Source organism: Oenanthe melanoleuca, chromosome 2 (assembly GCF_029582105.1).
Source record: "Oenanthe melanoleuca isolate GR-GAL-2019-014 chromosome 2, OMel1.0, whole genome shotgun sequence".
Taxonomy (NCBI): Eukaryota; Metazoa; Chordata; class Aves; order Passeriformes; family Muscicapidae; genus Oenanthe; species Oenanthe melanoleuca.
In genome coordinates, this window is record NC_079335.1 from 83,384,281 (window position 1) to 83,407,796 (window position 23,516).

Sequence of the window (23,516 nt, forward strand, 5' to 3'; positions counted from 1 at the left end):
TGTATTTTGCATTATTGGGCAGGCAGGGGGGGAGAGGTGGGAGAAAGAGGAGGTTGGTTCTATTTACTGGACTGCATTGTATTTCTTTTTCTGTTGTTGTTGTTAATTAGGACTAGCCCAGCCTGTGACTGTGCAGTTAATTTCAATGCTAAATTTTTAAAGTGACTATTGGCCAAAATACAGGGAAAGTCTTTAATAAGTGGCACTGGTCTTTTTACTCTTTCCATATTAAGGGACATACTATTGTAATTATTAATATTCTTATATAATATTAATGCATGATAATGTAATAATAAAAAGCTAAATGATACTAGACGTATGATTATTAATAATAATTTTGACTGTGTTAGGCTCCTACTCACAGAGCATTTTAGAAGCAGTGATTAATTAAAGTGTCAATATTGGCATACTAAATCCACCACTGCATTTCCAGATGGGGCAAGGGAACGTATGACCTCTGCCCACTTATTTTTAATTGCTATTTATTTGATTTCTTAAACCCATGACTGTCTTTGAGATTTCCACTTATCCTCTGCACAGACAAGGATTTTTCCTTCCTCTGTCTCTACCAGGTAGGAGGAAAGCAAGGTGCAGACCATGATGAGGAAGAAGTCCCTGTCAGCGTGCCCTGTTACAGCAGCACATTTGTGAACAATATGTCTGTAAACTGTTGCTAAATGGAATAGGCAGAGGAGTGCCCTCCAGCACCTCTGCCCTGATGCTCTGGGTGCTGGGGATGGATGGGGATAATGGGCCACAGATGGTGGCCAGGCTGGCAGGCTCCCAGTAGGCAGCACTTGCTGCTGTGGCTGTAAGAGACAGAGCACTCCTGCATGGAGCATTGCTCTGGGTCAGTCAGGCTTTGCTTACATTTTCATCTTCTCATTTTAGGCTTTGCAGTGCGTTTCATCAATGTTATCAAAGGGCTCTACAGATGATCTTAGTGTAGCTCCTTTGCAGTGGCCAAAGGGTGCTTCAGATCCATTAAATGCCTGGCCCAAAGTGATTTAGGTTACCAGTAGCAGAGGGAGGAACACAAGCCAAATCTCTTTTTTTCAGCTTCAGGACCCTCCCCAGCATGGAAGACACTCCTGATATTAGCTTTTCTAGGAGGGAAAACATTGCAAAGGCAGGAAGGGAAAATGGTTGGAAATTTGCAGTGTGAACCCTCTCTTGCAAGTATCTAGGTGCAATATTAGCTGGTGCACATTTCCTGGTGCTCATTTCCCAATCTGAGATGATGAAACAAGCTGGAGGCAGCACCTTAGCCCTGTGCACCTGGGGTGCAAATGGGACTGGATGAGCAGCAAGTCAAATGTAGCTGCAGCAACAGGATTTCTATATTACTACTTAATAGGAAGTGCCATGAAGTTTGTAATTTCTTATGTGTGGGTGTATGCACATGCATATATGTGTGCATGCCCTCATGCATCCATAAACATAGGTGTTATACACCTAGAATGCAATGGACTGTGCACTGTGTGAAATACTAGGTCAGAGAGAAAGGATTTTGCCTGATTTGTTCATGTTGAGCTTGCTGTATGAATATGGAGGAGAAATCAATTTATTATTTTTTTATTACTGCAAACATTTATGTCTTCCCTCTATTGCAGTTCAGAGCCCTCAGCTCCTCTTTGCTTGGGTGCTTTATTGCCATCCTGATTTCTGCTTGCAGAAATCACCTCCCTTGACATGGCTCAAGACACGAGCTGGGAATACTCCATGCCCTTTAGTAGCCTGTATTCCCTTTTTTAGAAAAAACCCTCAAACCCACAAACCAAAACACGGCGCTGTGAGAATGATGTGCACAGTGTGAGCCATAAACAAGGGAGTAACGTAATCGGGGAGCCAGCAGGGACAGCCAGGGCTCCGTTTTCACTGTGATGAGAACTGCCCCAGAGGAACAATAGGGATGCAAGCTTTCCTCTCCTTGGCTCCAAGGCTAGAGGAATCCAATAAATAGCTCAGACTACAACTCACTTACTTACAAACAATGTGGGGAAGGACGAGCCTGTTAGGTATGGGAAAGGAAAGGAGGTCGTGTTGCTTTAACAGTTTCAGAAACTTGACAGATAAGAAAAGGTTCTGGTGACTCTTTGCTTGGTGTGGAAAAGGCAACAAGTAGCCCTGGGCATGGGAAATGTAATACTATTCCTCCAACACAATATCTGCCAGAGACAGGTCTGATGTATTAATCCTGCCCCAGCACGTAGGAATGGCTGGACATTCCCTGGAGCTCTCTTCCACATCGTGAGCTCTGTGTTTAGATGCATTGCAGGAGGATGACTGCTGGAAAGGGACATGGATGGCTTTTAGAGACACCCAGTGCCAGCACTCAGAGCCACTGTCTTTTGGGACAGAGGATGGGGAGGGTCTCGTGTGCTGTGGAAAAATCATTAGTCCCAGGACTAACTTTAGTGTAGAGGAAATAATGCCACAAAAAATTCCCACTGCCTAGAGGGCAGTACCTCCACCTCTGTGCTTTTGATGGTGTCTGTGGGCTCACAGTGGAAAAAGGCTGAGCTGAGATGTTCCCTTTTCCTCTTCTAAATGGTTGTTGGTTGTCAATCTTGAGAGTGTGCACATGCATGTGTGTGCTTGCACGTGTGTGTAGACTTTAGTTCATTAGTTGTCACATGTTACTCAGGTCATCAGGTCACCAGGGCATTTGCAGGAGTAATTTGGTGGCCACATAAACTCTGTCTTCTCTGGGATGAAAGGTATCATTAGCAGATTTGTGTGGAAAAGACAAACTATCCCTAAGACACATCAGCTATCTGAGGTAAACCTTGCCTGGCCCTCTGAGTTTACTTTATCCAGGTGCTGCCAGCTACAGTATAAATTACCCCATCTACACAAGGATTAACCCACGAGGCAATCTGTGTCAAAAGCCATCCTTGTTGTCTCAAAGAGGACAGAGTTGAAAGCTACCATGCTACAAAGATTTGAACTAAACCTTGGGGTCAGTCTAAAATAAATGTCTGATGTCTATAACACAAACATTTAGGAAGAGCACAGCCCAGTGCCTGTGGACATTTTATCCTGTTGAAGTGAGAGCCCTGTCATCAAGCTTGGGAAAGTAACCTCTACAAAGCACTAGGAAAAGCAGGATATGAGCCTCAGCAGGTGAAGGAGCTGTGCCTGCGCCTGCCCAGTGTGTTGGAGGAGGGAGGGAAACCAGAGGGGGATTAGTTTCTGGTTGCTTCTGCTTCTCACAGCCCCTAAGGTGCTAGGGAGAAAAAAAACCTAATCCTTGCATTAGACATGTTTGCATCACTCCATAAATCATGAATATCAGCAGGCAGACGGAGCAGGAGCTTCCCTCAGAGGCATGAAAGCCGTAAGGGAGGAATTCTGGAGTGGGATGCCCTAAGCTGCCTTGGTGGCCTCTCTCCCCCAAACACCAGGTCCTTGTTGCAGTTCAGCACAGGCAGGGCCAGCCCTGCCCTGCAGCAGGAGCCTGGTTTGCACCACAGCAGCCCGAGGAGAAGCCCCCTTCATCACCTGACAGGTTTAATGTTCCAGCTTTGGCTGTTTATTCTTTCTGGTGCTATTCTGTTTGGTTGCTGCAGGGACTGCTAAGAGACACAGGGGAGCAGAGAGCGCTTAGTCAAGGGCAGAAATATTTGGATGCAGTCAACAATAAAAGGAATCCCTGAAAATTATAGACATTTTCCAGAGCAGCTATTTTCTCTGCCTGCAATGTTTCATTCGCTCCATTCTGAATTACCCTGAAGTGCAATTAAAATACTTTAATGTTTGAAATCTGGAAATCCTCAGTCCCACAGTCTTAATATCATTCCTGGCTGTGAAAGAGGAGGGGAGGAGGGAAGGATTTATTCTCACCAGGCTGCAGGGGGATTTACACAAACAGTTTACATCCACTTCATTGCAAATCCTTTCTGATAAGTCCTTCCCACCCAGTGCCTGTGGGTGAGAAGAGGGCAGAGGTGCTGGTGCTGGTGCTACTGGCATTTCCTCTGCTTCCAAATGAGCAGGGCAGCTGTGGCACCCTCCCTCTGCAGCCCCAAGGCAGCCAGGCACTCTTGCCCTGCTTTCAGCAAACCTGGAATAATTTTATATCAGCTCCTGTGGGAGGAGGTATAAAGCTAAAGCTGCAGTTCTGCCTCTGAAAGTTCACTTTTTTCCTTCTTCCAGAAGCAGGTAAGACTTGACATCTGAATGCAAAGTGAGAATGGAGCCAAGGCATGGGTTTTGGTGTAGTTCTACAAGTGACAACCAGAGGCAATATATCAAGAAGTACTGTACTCCTCTGTCAAAAAATACTGTAAAGCTACAATGCATTAGGTGGCTTTGACCGTTAAGGAAGGAAGGAAAGCCAGTTTTTTTTTCTCTTGGCTCATCCTTGGCCCCCTTGCACTTTTGCTGCTCCCTAGAGCTGCCAGTGGAGTGTGTGCTTGTGGATGAACATTACAGAGAGAGAAGCACTTGCTAAGCTGAGAGGACTCTGCATTGCTAAGCAAACATTTAGATGAGGGATATCAGACTTTTCTTAAAGAGCTTAATTTAAGACTCAGCATCCAGGCTGAGCCAATTCACATGTGTGGAGGGAAGTCTGCTTGGATAAGTGATGGGAGCTGCTGGTACCTGGAGCACAGCCTGCTAAGTGAGAGAGGCTACAGCTCATCATCTGAGTACTTTGGAGCAATGTCCTTTATGATCCTCTGATTCATGTGCAAGAAGCATCACATAACTCAGGGACACTTATAAAGCCCTGTGGTGCCATCCTTCAAAGTTTCACTACAGCAACTTCAGGACTGACTCCAGGCAACTCTCTAACTCAGGGCCCAGCTGAGCAAGGGCTTGGCTCAGCTCTTTGCACTTCTCATTAGTTCTCACACTTACTGCTGCAAGACAAAGAGGAGCTGTGGAGGGGTTTTCCTGCCTAGGAATATTCATGGTGACAGAAGTGTAATCAGCAAGGAGAAGCAAAGAAGAGAGGGGAGAAGATATGTTGGATGGCTTTGTCTCTAAAGCTACTCACAGTTTTCTACTCTTGCTGCCAGTTTTTCCCAGTGTAATGGTGAGCCAAAGCCTTACCTACCTGCTGTTCTTGACTGTCAGATGCAGGTGAGGTAAAATGAGTGAGGATGGCCTATTCAGTGTCCAGTAATTAGAGGAGGATCAGATTAGACCTCTGTAATTGCTATTAAGTCATCTGGAAAAGCCTAGACCTTTGGGCTATTTCACTGCAGACATGAGCGTACCAGTGGCTGTGGTTGAGAGCTGTAACACCCCATAGCAGAGGCTGCCTGGACCCAGATGGACCTTAAACCAGCAGCTCCAGTCCAGTAGCAGACTGTGAGCACTCCTAATGTGCCAGCAATCTTGTCAGATGTATCTCATGGTGATTTAAAAATACCTGAAATGTTTGGCACAAAAGCGGACAAAAAATTATCTTGTGATTCACCAACAGCAGAGTTGGCAGCTGCAGCACCTGGAGGGTTAAAAAATGGTAGTGGCTTTATTGAACTCTCAAAAACCATTAGTTCTGCACTTGTTTGTTTGTGAGCATCTTATCAGTTAGAAAGTTTTGGAATTTCAATCCTTTCTCCCTTTTCTATGCCCTAAGAAGTCGCTCATGCTTACTGGTGTATCTTTTAGGGAAAGATTAGCCAGACCAACTACATTGGGGGGCAGCAGAGTTTGGTGCTGCTAGTACATCATGTCTTCAGTCTTTTTCAAAACAGTCTTTACCCAGAGTATGTGCTGAGATGTTAAGCATTTTCTTCAAAGAGCTATTTATTAAGTGCAGAGAGCCTCCAGACAGAAACAAGTGCTTAGATTTTCTGGGAGGAAAAATAAAAATCTTTTTTTGGTTCAAATGAGCTTTCAGGTTGCAGGATTGAAACCACCTGAGGTTGGAGCCTTGCTGCTCTTCAATAGGCAAATGGGATCTTTCATGAGGAGTTTCCTTTGCATGAGTGCATCTTCCAGCAGCACCTTCTGCAGCATCAGGTGTGTTTCTCCACAGCAGGAACAAAGCAGGGAGCCAGGTGACATTGCTGGGCAGACAATGGATTCCCTCTGCTCTGTGGGATGCTTCAAAATGGAGTAGGAATTGCCTTTTATTGCAAGTGCCCTGTCATTAACTGTTCGTGATAATGTATTAAACTGAGGGATCTCCATAGGGCTCTCCTGCCCTCAGAATGTACCCTGTCTTCCCTGAAGCATTGTTTGAGCAGAGCATGTCAGCACTTGTCAATGCAGCACTTGTGGTGTCATGTTTGAGAGTCCTAATGCACTTTTTAATTCTCCTCCATCAGTCTCCTGCACGTTTTTTCAAATTCAGGTGTGGATTTTGCCCCCATGTCCATCCCAGAGGATGAAGGCTGTATTTGCCATGGTCTTTGGTCTGTTTTTGCCCTCAGTGTGAGCTTGTCTCTGACTGTGCACCAGTCCTTTATCAGAGTGTATCCTAGCTCATTTTCCTCTCCATTTTCCTTCTTAGAGGAGATGTCCTGGCTCCAGACACTGAGACAAATGACAAGCATGATCAGAGAGATGAACCAGCTTCATCAATATGAGCAAATAAATAGACTGGTGGTCCTCAGCCTCTGAGGCTGGGAGGAGGTGGAGGTTTGAGTGATTGGATCCTGAGTGGAGGGAAAAGTTGCAACCATTTCAGACAGTTCCCCACTTGTTCCTACAGACAGTACACGTGGAGGGCTTCTAGCCCACACAGAATCAGGCTGTGGGAAATCTTTGCCAAAGGAAAGTAGAGCTACTGGAAGTTTCTGTGGGATCAAGGGATCATGAAGCATGTTCAGAGAAGATAAATCCATCAGTAGTTGTTGCACACAAGGGCTTTGCCTTGGGTTCAAGCAGTGCCTGAGCTGTAGGTGGACTGCAGGCTACTCCTCTGGACTGACCCCAACAGGTTGATGCCCCCTGTGCTGGGGACCCCAGAGCTGGATGCTGAACTGCAGGGAGGTCTCAGCAGAGCATGTTGGTCAGGCAGAACTTGCCCTTGCTGAGGCCATGCTGGCTATCCTGAATCACCTCCCTGTCCTCCATGTGCCTTAGCAGAGCTTCTAGGAGCCTCTGTTCCATGAATATGCTGATATTAAGCTCTAGTTATAACAATGCTTATAGATTTTCTTCTTTAAGTCTTGGTTTACTATGATGCTCAATGACTTTCCTGTGCTGAGGTTGACTGACATCTATCAACAAAGTTACAGCACAGTTCAATAATTCAAAACTTTGTAGGACACACTTCCTTCCTGGGCTGGACAGGAATGAATGAGTGAATATCCAGGTGTCAGTGATACCAGGATGTGATACCAAGTCCTGCCCAACCCCCAGAGTGCCTCAGTCCTTCTGGGATTTCAGTGATCCCTGGAAGACTTGAAATGCAATGGGGGCAAGAGACACAGCTAATGAGGGAACCTCTCTGTGGCACCAGCTTATTGTCATGAACACTATCTCTGAAAGTGCTGATTTATTTTCTGTGCTGTATATGATGCATGAAGCAGGGGGCTGAAAATCTATTTTAATGCCAGTGAGTGGTGTCAGGTGAATACAAGCTGACACAGGAAACCAGAAAATTAGAGCAGTTTCCCTTGACCCAATATTAGCAAAGGGTTTTCTGCAAGCTGTGATAGATGTAGATCCTCAACCATTGATTTCTTTTGGTACCTGTCCACGAATATTATGATAAACTGTTGGTTTTGTGAGATTGTTTGGTTTTTTTTTAAGAGAGTTGAGTTCCTGCAGCACTGTGAAATAATGGTGATGTAGTTATCCATGAGATACTTAAGTACCATGACACACAGAGCATTAGAATTCATCATGCTTGTTATTGTCCTTTAACAAATTACTTTATGACAACCAGCCAAAGCTTGGGACTACAAATGCAGCTGCACAGAGGCAGCCACACACCATCTTCTGTGCAAAGGATCTGATTTGGTCATAAAAGAGGTACTGCCAGGGACCATGTAAATGAAGGTTTTCATGAAGCAGATAGGGGATGGGGACTAAACACCGAATTCAGGAGAGGATTGCAAACTCAAATGTGACAGGAGATTAAGAGAAAATACTCGTCAGTATAAGGTAATAAATGTGTGTCCAGAACACACGGAGCTAGGGAAAGCAGAGAGATGGATTTATGTTTGAGAAGACTCCCTGATGGCTTCATGACACCCCTTCTAAGCTTGACTGAGCTTTAGGACTCATGAATTCTGTGCAAATAGGTTCACCTGCACCTAAAGTCCTCTGTTTTCCTCTGACAGCAACACCCTTTCAAAAGGCTCAATTGGCTGACTTACAAATATTTTTTCCATTATTTCAGCCCTGGTCATCAATTCTGTTCCCTGGGGTAAATGACCCTGGATACACACTTTTTCTCCTCCCATCCATCTGTTTTGTCTGCCCAGGAATTCTTTCAAGTTTGAGCTTCATTTTACCCTCTCACACCTGGGTGACTTAATCATTGAAACACCCAGCCATAAATACATGGTGTCTCTAGAATTGTCAGAGACTTCTTACACAGCTAATAAAATCCCCAATCAGCAGAGTGAGGGGAAAAACCCCTCAAGGCACCCCAAGAACTGAAAAATTTGTGTTTGGGGCAGCCAAGACCAAACTAGCTCATCTGAGCATCAGCTGAGGCTTGGGGTTGAGGCTGGCTCCAAAGGACATTGGTGAAGGAATCTCTGGACTGCACCTTACTGCACAAATGAGGAGGATAAGGTGTTCTGATTTTTTGCATTGAAGTATACAGGGTAAAAACTTTGGTTCATAGCATGAAGCTGTGTCAGGGGAGGATTACGTTGGGTATTAGAAGTTTCCTCCCCTAGAGGACACTGGTATGGGCTCCCCAGGGAAGTGGTCACAGCACCAAGCCTGGCACAGTTCAAGAAGTGTTTGGACAATGCTCTCAGGCACATGGTGTGACTCTTGGGGATGGTGCTGTGCAGGACCAGGAGCTGGGATTGATGATCTTTGTGGATCACTTCCAGCTCAGGGTGTTCTCAGGATGGTCTTCCAGCAATATAATTAGAATTTTGTCACCCCTGTAAAACAAACTATGGTGCAGCCATATGTGCCTACTTTCATCCTGGTGAAGTTTATTTTTTATACCCATGAGGGAGTTCAAACAGCTTAAAACTGTACACTTCAAGTGGAGAGTATATTATAGCTGGTGGATGAGAGATTGCTGAATAGTTTTGTTGAGTCCTTATCCCAGTAGTACTGGCCTGAGGAAGAAGAAACTTTATTGGAGAAAAAATTCTTAGTCTCTCAGAATTGAAGTGGGTAACACCTAACTATTAGTTAAACTACCATTTTTTTAACTGCAGATAAACCAGGATGTATTGTCTTACCCCAGTTTTTCTCCTCTTCCCAAGTGAAAAGGACTTTTTCAACCATCCCACTTTGTCATAACCCATTCTTATGAGATGCCCCTCCAGTGTTTCACTCAAGATGTTTTTCCACTTTTCAGGGCAAAGTCTTTTTCTGCTTTCTGTACAGCAGTGAAAACCACTCTCCATGTTTGTTTCCTGATCTAGCCTTGCTGCCACTTTCTCATTTCATCATACAACCAGTGGGGAATATTTATCAAGGCCTGTAATCATTTGGATTGCAGATGATGAAATGCACTGTCTTTAAGTCTTCTAAAATATGTCCATAAGCAGGAGATGCAATGAGATGTAGTTTCCTAAGGACCTGTCTAGAGATTGAACTCTGCTGTTTAGTAAAGGCTGTATTGGCACTGCTGCTGTCCCCACTGTGAGGTGATCAATAACGCTTCTTTTCATTACTCAGTGACTTTCATCTGTTAATTATACAGGAGCTTCAGATTTTCCAAATCTTTCCCACTCTTACAACTGGACATCTGCCTCAAGTGTGATTGTTGAAGTGACTGGTTGTGGCAGAAACACAGACATACTTTTAGAAAGCCTTAGCAAACCTAGTTCCCATAGGAAGTAAATCTAATAATTTGCAGCAGAAGTGTGATTTTTGGCTTGCTCAAACAGGGTAGGTGGCAGGACACACAAGGTGCTAATTATTAATGCACTGGGTAACAGTTTATTCTCTTGTGTCATCCTGGCTTCAAAAACAAGCCTTCAGCTTTTCCTGGTGGTAAAACTACTGAAGAAGAGCAAAGTGGGATAGATCTTTGTTTCCTCCATCCCACCTTGGCCTATCAATTAAAAAAAAAAAAAAGGACAGCAGCACAACATTTTGCTGAATCCTTGTGAACTATGTCAAACACCATTAGCAAAGTATCTTAAATGCCTTTGGCCAAGAGGCTATCTGTCATGTTCCTAGGAATTGTTCCAATCCCAAAGAGATATTGGTGAAAAATTTGGACCATTTGCATTGCAGATATTTCTGGGCAGGCTCCTGTATTTTCACAGGTATCAGTTTCACAGGTCAGAATTGCTGAGCAAACTCTTCCCAGTGTCCCCAGTGATATACACAATCAAGTTTCTGGTAGTGTGATCTGCCAGGAGCATCAGCACCAGCCCCAAAAACTGGACTTCATCTCTTGGTGCTATAGTTGGCAAGAAGAAATGGTTTGGATTCTCTTATCATGGTAAGCAACAAAGACTAGGATGAGCTGTGCCTTGGGTTGCAATGAAGGATGTACCCAAAGTATGTATTCTATCACCACCTGTTAAAACGAGGTGGGGCAGCATTCTTTATCTTTTCCACATCCCATCCTTTCTCCAGGAAGATATCTTCTGTTAATGGACCATTGAATCCCACTGCATGACTGATAAAATTACATCATCCCATTGGGAGATGCTCCACCCAGGGAGAGGAGCCACGCCTTTCCTACCTAGATAAAAACTGAGATTTGGCACATGGTGAAAACGATTTCTATGTGTTTTGAACCTGCAGGCTTTGCTTCGTGTCCTTCTTATCCTGGGAGGAACTAATCAACCCCTACTCCTTACAAAGGCATTTGTTTGTTCCCTCATTGGTCTTCCAAGTTGTTCTGTTTTCCTGTCAATCTCCTTGTATTCAGCATTGCAGATTTTAGAATTAAAGGCAACAAATCATCACAAGATAACTTGCCTTTTATCATGGATTCCCAAACAGCAGAGCAGGATCCTCCAAATCTGAGTGTGCCCAGCAATGATACTTCTCTCATGTGTCTTCTCAGCAGAAGGAGCTCTGCAAACTGGAGTTGCTCAGCTCTTGGACTAAGACAACCCTCGTTAAAACATTGCTGTGGCACTTTGCAGAGGTGGTTCTAAATGCATCACCCTCTTCCTGGCGTGATGTTTGTGTGATTTCCAGGGATATGAGGGGAAGTAATTTATACTGAGTCTCTTCAATCAGCAATAAAAAGCTATTGTACAGCTGGAATACTTGGCTGGTGTTCCTGGTGCAGACAAGTTACGAACATCTGTGTTGCAATATGAGAAATATAATCAGACTGTCTGGTGAGGATGGTTGAGGGCAGTCATTTGCAGAAAGTAGGGCAGCCTCGTTTGCACAGGAGCCTGCTTGCTGCTTTGCATACCTCAGGATGCCAAGGAAAAGTCTCTGCTTCACAGAAGCACTGAACCATGGAGCAGCATCCCTAGGCCCTCTGAAAGGGCACCAGACTCATGATGGTGTGACTTTGATTTAGTGGATTCCTAATTGTGTAGAAGAGCAGATTTGTTTTTACATAGAAGCTGTTAAGCTGTGAAACTGTTTTAAATTGCTTGTCTGAATAAAAAAATAGGAAGGACCAGCAAGTGGGTGTAACAGCTGGGTACCTGGACTTTGGAAGCACTGGAAAAAACTGCCTGCTGCTTCCTTCTCTGCCTGTTGCTGCACAGATTGAATCTGAAGTCAGGATTTAAACAGTGAAATCCCTAGCTGGTGTCAAGTCTGACAGCCTGCTGCACACTGTCTTGCTCTGATACATCTGAGCTCCCCTCACTGCCAGCTCCAGGGGCAGAAGAGCAGCCCTTGGGATGCCTCCTCTCTGTACTTCAGGGTGTGGCTGGCAGCAGGAGCAGTGTCACCCTCTGCATTTATCCGGGTGTGGGCAGTGGAGCAGGGCTCTGCTCGGCGCTCCCCGTGTGACTGCGGCACAGACTGGCAGCAGTGAGGAGTAGCTGGATGCTATTTCTGTTCTATCTCCTCAGAGTGAGCCGTGTGTTTAGCAGCTTTGCAGCAGTCAGAGCTCACATCCAGAGCTGGAGCAGGGGTGTGGGATGGACAGCAGTTTTCCCCTCTAGCATCTTGTGGTCTCAGTCTGCACAGGGCTGGTTTGTGATCCCCGTGTTCAATCCCACTTGGGCTGTCTGGGCATTCCCTTAAGGACAGCCACCTGGGGAGGCAGGTTTTGTGAACTAGTGCCAGGTGTGTATTTCTCACAGAATAGCCATCTGAGGTTGAGTATTTGCAGTTGCTCCCAGTCTCTGGGATGTGAACCTGTCACATAGATGTACAGCGTGCCTGTGTTACCCATCCCATAAACCTCTGATCCCTCAGCCTTAGACAGATGAGTGTCTTTTCCATTTGTTTTGGTCAAGCCATTGCATAAATGAAGCTACATCTCTTTGGTCATACAACTAAAAAGAGGAGATTGGAAACTCCTCAGGGCAGAGTCTGTCTGTACTGGTGCCTATTATAGCTCACACACATCCCTGAGAGGCAAGGGCTCATAATTAATTGCTAAATAATTAATAATAAGAAGAAGCAGATACTACTCAGGAAGTAATTAACCTCCTTATGCTTACAGGGAAGTCCTATGGAAGGGAAGAGTAATTAAAGGTTTTTTAAGTGACAGAAAAATCCCCACTGACCCCAGCCAGGATGGGTTTAGGAAGTGGGTCCAGTAGGATTTCTTTGGTTATCAAATAAAAATAACTTTTTTCCTGTAGGTAAAATTTCCTAATCTGGTATTTTTTGTTCATTTGTCTGTATCACTGTGCAGCCTGGATGAATAATTTTATTTTTGTTTAATTTTTGACAGTATGAAATGGTTAGTTATAAGGTATGCTGGAATTTTCCTTAGAAAGCAAGCAAGTGGCTAACTCACATTGAAATAGGGGTTTTCACTATTTCACTCAGGCAGTATCACACAATGGACAAAAGTAAGACCTGGATGCCAAATTAGTTTGCCAGAGGCACCTTTAGGTACCATGATCCATCCACAAAGCACAGAGAGCACGTAGCATCTTTTTTGTTCATAGCTGAAAGAGACTTATGCAGTCATTGCCATGTTCCTTCAGATGAATTCACACAGTCCTGTAGAGATGTGAATTTTCTGGGACTTTGGAGCTGTCACGGCTGAGAGAGCTGAAAGCATCAGCTGAGTGTATCAGAACACACAACTACTCGATATCACTTCATCAAGGTAAGCCTTGAGACTTTTGATTCATGACTTCAGTGGTCTCTTCTTGCAAATCCAAATGAAATAAAAGACACAACCTTCTCCAGTTCTTGCAAGGTATTTTTAAATCAGGGTGAGTTAGAGCTCTGAGTTTCATTGTTCCCAACAGCTTTCATAATGGGCCCCCTCCGAAGATGTGTGTCTCAAGAGTGTCTTGATGCACTGCTAATGAACACCTCCTGGCTTTCAGGATTCACCAATGTCCTTAACAAGTCCTTCAATTTTTCTTTATCTTCTCATTATACAGGCCATTCCTCTCTCCTGATAGCAGGTAAAGGGGATTACATTATGCTGCTTTTGTCAAACACACGACAGAGAATATGAGAAAATATCAGTCATTTTGGTTCTGCCTTTGGGGCTCTGAGGAAGTTCTCTCTCTCAAGAAACTTCCTGTTTTCTTAGCTCAGATGTATTTGGCAAACTTAGAGCTTAATACTCCGTAGTACAGAGAAAATGAAACTACCTTTTATTCTCCTGAAGCCACTCTTGAAGGGATATTCTGCATGGCATAACTTCATCAGTTCAGATAATCCACTTTACCTGTATTCCTGTCCTGGTACTTGGTCCCAGGTAAGTCACACTAGATGTCCTTGAGAAGGTTTGTGGCCTAAGGCTATGCTATCCCTGGGGCAATTCTGGGGAAGCCCATTTGGTCCCTGTACTCCCCACCTTTTCACCAGTGCAGCTTAACCAGCAGCTTGAGGCTTAGCCCTGATGGACCCGCTGGCCCCAGCCCAGTGCCCTGAACCTCTAACCTGTCACAGGAAATCTCTGCCAGATATTGTTTCTTCACATCTGGGAGACTAAGAAGTCTCCCCAGCCCTGGCTTTCATTCTACCACAGTGTCTTCTCCTTTGAAGACCAGTGCATGAAACTCCAGTGGCTGTGAAGGCACAGCAGAAACTCCCAGGAGAATCAGGATCTCCTGTTTGCTGGCATCCCTAATCTGGCCAAGTGGCTCTCTGCTGGGGAAAGGACAGCTGTATCCTGCCCCTTCCCCTTGGGCACACTGCTGCTTTTCTGCCAGCTCCCTCACACTGATGGATCCATGATGCAACCACTACTGAGATGGAGTGATGGCAAACACACCCCCATGCCCCTGACAAGGATAATTTTCCAGTGGTGTTATCCCCATGCAGTTGCACAGTCTCTGGGTCCAATGCAAGGAGATGGAAGAAACACAGGGGAGAGTGTGGGACTCTAAAACAGCCCACAGAGGGCTGCTGGTCCTATTGAACACTAGTTAGACACTTGCTCTCCTCTGATTTATGCACTTAGGAAAGTCCTCATCTGGAGCCAGCTTTCCCCAAGATCAGCTCAGGAAGGCTCTCAGAAGAGCCTAGTTAGATGGGCTGGGAGCTGCTCTTCTCTGTTGTGGCTGGGGGCAGGGACAGACCAATGCAGCCCCTCTGCAGTACAGGGGGAGCTCTTACAGCTGCAGGATCTCCCACAGAAATGCTGTTCTCTGCTAGACATCACTCTTGTTTCCATCCCAAGGACCACAGGCTAGCTAGTAAGGTACATCTACTGGCAGTACTGAGTAGCTCAATGTGACAAGTACAGAGGTATTGTGTAATAAATATTGATAATATGTGTGGATTTGACCCATCTGGGTGGGTTAGGAGCCCTTAAATTCCAGAAGTCATCACTGGAATGTCACTGGATGGCATCCAAAGAGCTTAAGCAAGAGGCAGAAGACAGTATGATAAGGAAAAATAGCCTCCAGTGGAACAGGTGAGAACTCAGGTGGCAGTAACAGGATAAATTTTCCCTTAGGGAAAAGCAATTCAGGATATTCCCTTCCTGCTGACACCTGTCCTGCAGCTCCCAGCACTTCTCTCCAGCCAGGCTGGAAACCCAGCCCCTGAATGATCTGCATGACAAGAAAACTCAAAACCCCACAAACCTGCAATGCCACAGCAGCAGAGAGTCCTTGGAAACATCCATGGGCCACTAACATCCTGTGCCAGCACATCCCTGAGTCCAGAGCCTGGGGTTAGGTGCGTTGATTGGAGCAGGATGCAGTTTGTGGGTTTGATCCCTGTAGGGCCACTCACTAAACAGCTGGGCTTGATGATCCTTGTGGGTCCCTTCCAGCTCCATTCTGTGAGTTATCTGCTCCCAGTTCCTTCAGGGCCTTCCTGCTGAGTTTGGTGAACCCCAAGCTACTCTTGTGTGCTAAGAATCTGCAGGTGCTGGATAGTGGGATCAACATTAGAAAATTTTGCCCTATAACTCCATGAAATCTCTTCAAAATTATCTTTCACCTGCAGGGCACTGATGCTTCAGTCCCTTGAGGCTGTGGCCTGCCTGTTTTGGGATGTCAGGGACCTGTGTTCCCCCAGGCACACACCTGGTGACAGCAGCAGCCACTGTAAGTGACAGGAGAAAAACTTGGTTTGAGCCTCCAGTTCTCACCCCTAATATACATTTTATTGTTTTGTTCTGACTTAAGACATTGTTGCATAAATGCTCTACCACTGCCCTAAGGGGATGTTTTAGAGTGTTTTGATTCCTTCTTGTTGTTTTCTTTTTATTCTGTATGTCTAACTGAACAGCTGAGAGCCTAATGCAGATGCTAGGAAGATGGAATGGTCCCAGCATCACCATGACACAACTCTCCCTGCAGCAGCAGGTGGCTGAGAAGGTGAATTTTTTGTATAGAGAAGCAGGAGTATTCTATTTTTTCAGCAAGAAGTCTCAAGCAAGACTGCACTGACAAGGGCCTGATGCATAAAGCAGAAACAGCAGTGGTAAATCTCAATGAAAACAGATATCAGCCCTATGCTTTACTTGGGGAATAATTTTCCAGCCCCACTCAGAGTAAATTTTTCCCTTTTCTCAACCCCTCAACAATAATGCTAACTCTATTCTGGGCCTCCAAGTAATCAACTCAACCTCTCAACAATAAAAGCCTGTCTGTGCATGACTAATTTTGTCACCCTCAGGGTGCTGAGGCAGTCCCTGTCCATCCCCACACCAAAGATAGCTCTGAGATTTTTTCTTCTCTCTCTCAACCCTAGCACTGACTTCTCAGTCCTGGCCAGTTACTCCTGGGACAGCATCCCCACTGCCCAGATACTCAGTACTCCTCCAAGATGGATTCTGCCATTAGCTTTTAGTTTGTTTGGGCAGTTTCAGCCCCACTGACACATGTCAGGTTTCAGCTTGTCCTCAGCCCTCCCCCTAGTTTGACACCTGAGAGCACCCAGCCCTCCCACAGACTAAACATTCCCCAGCAGAAGAACTTCATTGCAGTTTGCAGCTATCTGATGGGGGAGTGCAGAGAAGATGGAGCCAGGCTCTCCCCAGACGCACAAAGTGACAGGACAAGAGGGCACAAGACACTGTCTGGGACTTGGAAAACTCCTGATAGACCTTAAGGGAATGAACTGCACAACAAGGTTGGTCAAACACTGGAACTGGTGCCCAGGGATCCTGCAGGCTCTCCATCCTCAAGGATGTCAAAAATTCAGTTTGCTGGAGCTCTGAGCAGCCTGACCTGACTTTAAAGCTGTCTGAGAGCAGAGGACACCCAGAGATCCCTTCCTACCTGAGTTACCCTACAATTCTGCTGCTATGAACCTCAGCCTTTGTAAATTTGGAGTCTAATCCAATTGCCCTAATGAGAGGAAGGTGCTATGCCTTTAGCAGCAGTTTTAGCCTTTGTAGAGCCTACTCTGCTTTGAGCAACAGTTTCATGGGACCAATATCTAAACAGCTGCTGGCCCACTAACACACAGCTTCCCAGCACTTATTGGCAGCAGGAAATAATTGCAGCTGACCCAAAATTTTCTTCACATAGATTTTCAGGATTAGGACAGATGTCTAAATTTATGCCTTGCCTCTCCTGTGCAGTTTAAAGGAATTTGGGAACTCAGGCCCTTTAGAAAAACTCTGGAATGGTAATGGCAAGGGGAAGGAGTTTACATGCAAGGAAGTGAAAGATGGGAAAGTCCCAAATAATTTCATTTCTGCTGCCCTTTTCACTGAGTGATGCAAAAACTCTTCCTGTCTTCACCCCTGCTTCTCTCACCCATGAGCAAATTGAAATCTCCTCAGTATTTGCCCATTTTGACTGGAATCATTGGATAGATGCTTCCTCAAATTTTTCTGCCTGCAAGAGACTTGGCATTCTCACTGATGTTTTACCCATTTTACACAAGTGACTCCAGAGTCCCTCAGCATTGGGAGTTTTTCCGCCTTTTCTCCCCTTTCTTCCTTTTCCTCTTCCCTGCCTAAACACCTGTTGGAAAGAAAAGGAGGCATGAAAAGAGGCATCCTTACTGTGGGAGGGGCTGCTGCCCCTGAGTCAGTGCAGAGTTAGATTAGGGCAGACTTGCTCTGCTATTGTGGTGTGCTCCAACAGCTCACTCAGATATTTCCCCAGAGGGGAAAGCCTTTGCTTTGCCTCCGAATTCATCCATCACCAGGCAGAGCACACTCATCAGAAATGTGGAATCTGGCATTGCTGCAGGATCATTACAAGGGTTTAAAAGAGAACATTTCACCACCCTATATATCTTGTCAGACAGCACCTGACAGGTCAGCTGGGGAAGTGGCTGCTCTTCCTAGCTGAAGCACTGGCTTGAGAAAGTCTCATCTACAGGCACAGGTCAGCTCAACCCAATCCCCCTAAGCTGGGAAACCCAGAACCTCAGAGCTAGCATAGCATTTACAGCATCTGCCCAGCTTTCTGATTATATATCTCACTCATAACAGAGTGGTGACCCTGTTTCATGTGTTCTCATGTGACTTTGTCTAGTCCTTATCTCAATCCTGCCAGCACTAAAGGCAAAGAGATACATGGGTGAGCCTTATCCCATGAAAATAATTATTTATGAATAATAAAAAATAAAAGATGTGTCCAGAACTGATAAAGATACTGAAATCAAGATGTTTAGTTAAGGCAAGGAAAATTCTGTATGCTTCCATTTTATTAAAAAGAAAAAAAACTTACTGAAATACAAATGATAGAAAATCAGGAATGTCTCCTTTTCTGCAATAAACTCGTAAAGAATTAATGTAATCAAGCAAACTGGAAGTAAAACCATACTCCACATTACTTATAATGCACTGTTTCTATCAATAGACAGCTGAGATTAATTCAGGTGTGCCTGGTTTCTGTGTAGCCTGTACTTTGTTCTGCTGTCAGTGCCTACTCAGAGCACCAGACCTAAGTTACAAAATCAGATTGCAAGCTGGTTGAGCCAAGTGTCTGCTGAAGCTAATTCATCACAGTAAAAAAATGGTTATGAGATATTAGCAGCTACTGCAGCTTCACTCACTTTCCCTTTCTTTCTTTTTATTGCCTGCATAAAGAAGACCAATTGCTGCTTGTCAATAGGCAAAAAAAAAAAAAAAAAAAAAAAAAAATTGTTTTCTATGACATTAAGCAAATTCTCTCACTACCCCAGCATATAAATGGCTTGAAGATGGGAGGGTGGAAAACAAAAAATAAAACCTAAGAAGGAAAGCAACCTATAAGGAAAGGTTTTACAGGGAAAGTGAAACCACTAACAGAAAAGAGGGGTGACAAGGATGGTGAGAAGGTGAGTCAGTGTCCCAGCCCCAGCCCAACACCTGTGCACTGACCTGGACTCCTGCCCACACCAAAGCCATGTGGAGTCACTCTCCTTCACCTCAAGAACATCAGAGGGCCATGGTATTGTGCACTAATTTCATTTCCAGAAGCACCAAGAAAATTCATACACAGGGATGGAGAGGAGCCAAAGTAGACATCAAAACTGTTTTCTCTCTTAAGCTTTCAGAGTAGAGGCCGGAAGCAGGTAATAGAGAAACATCCTTTTTACTCCTCATGTCTTTAAATGTGAGAAGGAATGGTCTTGTTAAGGATTTTGTTATAGGGTACATAGTAGAGATGGGGAGAGAGGAGGGCATAGGAATTTTGGAAGTAGAAAGGGAGGAATATGCAAAGATTTTTGGAGCTTCCTTTTCAAAGCAGATTTAGAGTTGCTATTTCATCACTTTGAAAATTAGCAGTATGAGGCAGGATGCATCTTCTGGAAGCTATTGTCATTGGGATATCCCCTGGAATGCAGATAACAAGCACAATAGGTCTGCAGCACTCTAAGCATTTATATACAAGGGCCTAGCATGGCATGGTGCCACAGAAACTAATTATACCCAATATTCATAAAATGATGAGAAGTGGTAGAAATACAATTATCAGTCTTCCAGCATGACTGCTGAACGCAGTAAGTATGGCAGAGTTGAAATCTTAGTGGAGGAAAATGAGTACAATATCTTTTTATTTCACCAGTACACTTTTTAAACTCCTACTAGTGCTTGAAATCCTGATGTTCTCAGCAGAAGTGATGGCCTAGAAAATTTTTCTTCTGCCTCATTTTTCCCCTAATCATCTGTGGACAATTAATTGCCACCTATTAGCATCTCAGACCTTGTTATAAATAGGCCCTTTTTTTTTCTTTTACCTGAGTTTTGAAAAAAAGATAATTTCAGCATTGTAAGGTGGACTTGTCATAAACATTTAAGATGTGCCAAAGAATCATATTTCCTAGGCAGTATAATAGCATTCCATTTATTGTTTCTCAAGGACTAAATTTGGAAATGAATGGCTGTATAAAGAAGCTAGTCTTATAGTGAAGTTGCTTGATTCCATCCTTCCACCATCAGGCTCCTCAGCAAAATAATTTCCCTTTAATTAAGTTATATGATGTAAATTTCATGGCAATTGATTTAATAAAAATATATGATACAAAAAAACATGGGGAAAAACACCTTAAAGAAAAGCAGAATGATTCCCTGAGCAGAGCAGGTAATGGGAAAACTACTGGAAATGAGGTTAGAAAAACAATAAAAGAGAAGCTTTTATAGATTTCTTTTCACCATTTCTCTTTTTGTAACAGTTAGATGAATGCATCCCTTGCTACCTTCCTCATTTTCTACTGTAAAAGATGTTTGAGAAGCTGTCATTTTTTTTCCTCTCTTCTACCCAAATATTAATCTATTTTTCAAATTAATAATACAATCAGTTCTGATGTTAATGCATTCTGGAGTAAAAACACATATTTTTCTGATTTACTTTTTGATCTATGTATGTTTTTGCCTTTCAAGTGAGAGCAATTTTCCACTTCTTGTCCAAACCCTTGTGCTAATACTCTTGTGCCTTGTTGCACAAGTGCTGCTGCTTATGTGTATTTTCCAGAAAACATGTAGGACAATGTAAAGGCATAATATCCTCTGCTTGCACTCACTTCAAATATTGTTTGTGTACATCATGGAGGTGGTAGGGACATCCAGTTGTGAAGATTCATAGCACATAGTATGTATGCACAGTATGTGATGATTTTGGGGACATCCTTAGGAAAATGTCTCTCTCTGTAGCACATCTCTCTGTCCCAGCCTCTTCAGGAGCCATGGAAAGGCAGCTTCCTATCTGCCATTTGCCATCATCCATCCCTTTATGGTGCAGATGATCCCTAGAAGTTATTGTTGCAGAAAGCAGGATGTCCATCCATGCTGATCTCTGCCCAGAGGTGTTCACAGGAGGAAAAGCTGTTTAATCCATATGGACAAGCTGGACAGAGGAAATGGAGTCACAGCAAAATGATGAGCTCTTGGAAATTACTGAAAGGTTGCAAAGGCAGGGGAAGGTATCCAGAGAGTGCTGTGAAATGGTTGAGTGGAGCAAAGCTTGGGCAAACTTCAGCAGCTCAGATCCAGAAAATGTGCGATTTTCACATGGGTGCTTGACTCTTCTTGAGCACACTGCTAGCTGGGTAAGATTCTTTATGGATTCAAGGACTCAACATGTGTCTGAGATAGCATCAGGCAGTCTGATTTTAGTGTGATTAGTTGAAGCTCCCATGTCTGCAAAATTAGGCCAACAGCCTCATAGGAACAATTGTTACTGAAAAAGATAGGATTTTTTCCAGAGTTTTCTTTAAGGCAAAAATCTTTGACTCTCATTCTGTGGATATTGCTTGTTTTAACCTCAGCCAGCATCAGAAAAAAATAAACTCAAATACAAAATGTTTTCTTTTGCTTTTAGGATTAAATTAAGTTTTTTTTAGGACTCCTTTAGAAACAGAAATACATCTCAACTCAGGCTGGGGCCAGAGCTTCAGATTCAGATCTTATTTTAGTTTAATTTTCTTTACTGAACCAAACCATCAGTCTTTCCTGGCAGGCAGTCTACCCCAACTAGAATATTTTCCATAGTGAGCTCCAGATAGCCAGCATACTAATGCATGCCTTTAAAGAAAGAAGAAATACCCAGAGTCCTGATGCATTCAATCAAAACAGCAAACAGTGATTTCCAGCCAGCCTTTTCCACAACAGACTAAAGCAAGGGGAGAAGCAATCATTGCTTTCTGAAATCAGCCATGTCAGCCCTTGACACAAAGGAGGTTGGTGAAGAAAGGTTAGCTCTGGTGTCACTGTGCCATTAGGTCTGAACGCCTCTGAGAGATCTCTAGTGCAGCCTGCCATTCACAGACCCCCAAGGATTTCTTTTTCAAATGAAAGGTTGCAAAAATCTCATTCTCTATTCCAACACTGCACACACAACATGTTCCCCTTCCCCCATCCATTGCAAGAAGCTAATGGGAATCAGGTCCTTAATGGAGGACGATGGCAATTCTGCACAGGTGGGAAGGCATAAAACATTTGCCAGCCAACCAGTTTTGACTTGTGGCCAATGAAATATTAATACATGACCTTCATAATTTTCCTTTTCCATTAAAAACCTCAGGACACTGGAACAAAAGCGTTTGAAAACACTTCTGCTTCCTGGTAATCAGGTTTTAAAAGATAGATAAAAATATATCTGTGCTCCTTGAATTTGTGATCAGAGAGCTTCCTCCCAACTGATTCCAGCCTTAGATACTACTGTTCTTTTTAAAGGATTTTGAATTCAACTGAATATGAGAGATACATAACTGCATATCCAACCAACACTTGCCCCTGAAGATGAAAAGATAGAAGGTTCTTCCTTCAGCCACACCATTGCTGGACTTTTACTCTGAGCCCTCCTGCCCAACAGTAGTCAAGAAAGCTGTGTACAGTCTAAAAGATTGGAGCTACCCATAGCACAAAGGTCGGTTGAATGAAAAACTTAGAAAATGCTCTGTCTTTTCCTGAATGATGGTTTACATTGCAGGGTGGAAAGATAGTTGGTTTGGCAGGAATGTTGATTTATTTTGTAGGGTGGAAAGATAGCTCTTTTAATGAGGAATGTAAGCTATTCCTCTTCTTCAGCTGATGCTCACAATCAAGAATATTTGCATTCACAAAGCTACCTTAGTGTTCAAAGACAACTTCTCTTCACCAGTGTCACCAATACCACAGGTAACTGAACTGGCTTAAAACCAGAATAAATCTTACCTCATGCATTCCATTTCTGGATGAAGGCAGCTACCTAGAAGCAAAAGGAATTATGGCTTGGGGCTAGAAGCACAAAACGCAATGCCAGTGGTGCATCACCAGCTGAGCTACAAGCTTCCTTCGTGAGCTTTGGTAAGTAACCTCATTACTTTGTCTAAACAGACCCTAAACTCCTCTGTATCTGCTGGACTCATAATTGCTTTGTGTCTGTGCTATGTGGTGAAATCCTGAAGCAGCTACAGTTAGCAGGAGATTCTGACCCTTGGCTGGAATTTTACATCTTTACTTTCTCGCTCACGAGTCATTGTTTCTAAAGAGTCAGAATAGGCTGCTCACCTGAGGAAAAGCATACAAATGCCTGATTGTAGTAGCTGTAATAGTAGTAGTCATGCAATGTTAGAGATGAAGTACTGTTAAGAGTTATTTGCTTCCTATGTGTTTAAGTTGCAGAAGACTTGAGGTGGAAAATTACCGCAAAAATGGAGATTTTTTTTTTCAGTGCATAGAAATGGTTTGAGTTGTTTTGAAATTGATTACAATTTTAAAGTCACAATTTTAATTACTTCCTTTTCCATCTTTTTGTTTGGGATAGTAATATTATTATCCTGTTTTCTCAACCAAGTTATCCTGCTATTATATAGACTGCCCTATGGTTTTGTGTCATGGTGTAGCAAAACCAACCACGGACCAGAAAATAAAATCAGAAGTGTGTGAAGGAAGGAAGTGTTATGGGAAGAAAGAGATCTGTAATACCTGACTGAGCATCAAATGTCATCTCAGT